The sequence below is a fragment of the Tupaia chinensis genome, unplaced genomic scaffold, assembly GCF_000334495.1.
Source record: "Tupaia chinensis unplaced genomic scaffold, TupChi_1.0 Scaffold000346_1, whole genome shotgun sequence".
Lineage (NCBI taxonomy): Eukaryota > Metazoa > Chordata > Mammalia > Scandentia > Tupaiidae > Tupaia > Tupaia belangeri.
The window spans coordinates 251,087-252,935 of record NW_006159840.1 but is presented as its reverse complement, the minus strand read 5'-3'; the positions used below and the strand labels follow the sequence as shown (position 1 = coordinate 252,935).

The window sequence follows — 1,849 nt, the reverse complement described above, 5'->3', positions numbered from 1 at the left end:
TTTTGAAAAAATCAAGTTGTAAACTTTTATTACAAATTAAAAATGAAGTTCTTAAAAATCTCAACTTGACCAGATATGAAACAATTTAAAAACCTTTAAAGGTGTATTGAGAAAAACCAGGCTTTTTTTTAAAAAACACGTTTGTCATTACCAAAAAGAGACATCTTTAGGTAAAATTAATAAAAACCCCATGCTGCATAGATAATGGAGATAGTTCTAGTTATCTGGTCAACGGGCAAAAAGCAAGCACTTAAGGTCTTCAGCTCCAATCTTTTGTTCATTTCTTGTTGCTGGAATTTCATATTCACTTCTTGTAGGATAACTAAGCCGGATGATGGTAGAGATGGTAAGCCGGCATTTACTCAGCCCCCCCTACTCAGCCTCGGGAGCGGAGGGATTCTCACCTGGGGCATCGGCCGCTTTTGTCTCTTTGCCATCCTGTGGTTTAGGGTTCTCTGGGCGTCTGCGTCGGTAATTGAAGTTGCGTCGGTACCAACGTAGAGGTGGCTGCTGGCCTTGGGTCTCATGTCCTTGATTTTCCTTATCCTCTTCATTGCCGTCCTCTCTGGGCTGTCTTTGGCGAGGTGGGCCCCTGAGAAACCGTGGTCTATAACCCCGATACATATTCTGCCTCCCTGGTCTATCTTGTGCTCCTGCACCCTGGTTGTCAGCACCCTCCATCACTTCTCCCTGCACGGGGTTGGAATACTGTGGTCGACTCCCATAGAATCTCCGCATGTAGTAAGGGGGGAACCTTCGCCTACGGTAGGGCCGGCGTTGTTGGGCCTGGCCTTCGGGAGCGTCCCTCGTTCTTTTCCCCACTCTCACTGTTCTGGTAATTTGGCTGGTAATTGCGTGGAGGACCCCTACAATGTGGATAGCGTCTATAATGGTTACGGTCTGCTGCATATTTACTGCCTTGAACTGGAACTCCACCAGGGCCTGTATGTAACATTTGCTGCCTTCGCACCCTTCTCCTTCAGCGACATCAAACTCCAGTCTCACTTGGCATTGCTTTCTAATGCCTTTGGGAAGGAGTGGTGTGGGTTGGATGAAGCTTTTCTTCTTACCTTCTTTCATGCATGCATTCTCAATTTTTTTTCTCCAGCCATGAACTAGAACTTCTCTGACCTGCCAGATTCCCAGAGGTCCATGAGCAGTATCAGAATTCTTCTATGTGAAGGTGATGGTGGAAACAATTTTGCCATTCTTGCTGACCTTGGTCTACCGGTTTGAATTACTTAAACAGTACAAAAGCAGGTCGTAGAGGGATGGCTTGCTTTTTAAGTGGTTGGATCAATGAGCATTCAGGGCCTGTGTGTATAATGTCTTCATCCTGTCAGTTCAGACTGCATTTTTAAATCCTAAGTTTAACTCTCTTATCTGTGCAGAAGTTTATAAAGAACTGCCCTTTGTTACAGCAGGGAAAATATTCTCTGGCCATTGATACAGGGTGTTATGGTTTGAATGGTTGCCCTTTCTGAAACCCATGTTGACATTTAATCCCTGAGAAGTAGACAAGGCTTCAGGTTTCAGGCTACCCTGAAAGAGTTACAGAAATTTTTGATACAGAAATATCTTTATCTATATCATTTGTATCTATATCTATATGTATATTGAGAGAGAAAGAGAATCAGAGAGACACAGCGATCAAAAGATCCAGAGAGCAAAGCAGAGGAGAGAGACTAAGTTGCTGGCCTCAGGGCTGGAATTACAGCTGGAAAGTTCACCTGTTTATGGAGTGGTTAAGGTACTGAGGTTCAGCAAGGGCAAGCCCTCGCTTGGTCTCCCATGGCATTTACTGGGCCTGTCTTCTGACTCCCATGCTCCATTTATACGCATCACAAAC

General features: G+C 44.6%; 1 pseudogene; it reads right to left on the bottom strand.

Moving 5' to 3' along the window:
• Window positions 1-228: 228 nt before the first annotated feature.
• On the bottom strand, window positions 229-1,080 carry LOC106735254 (nuclease-sensitive element-binding protein 1 pseudogene; annotated as a pseudogene).
• Window positions 1,081-1,849: the final 769 nt, after the last annotated feature.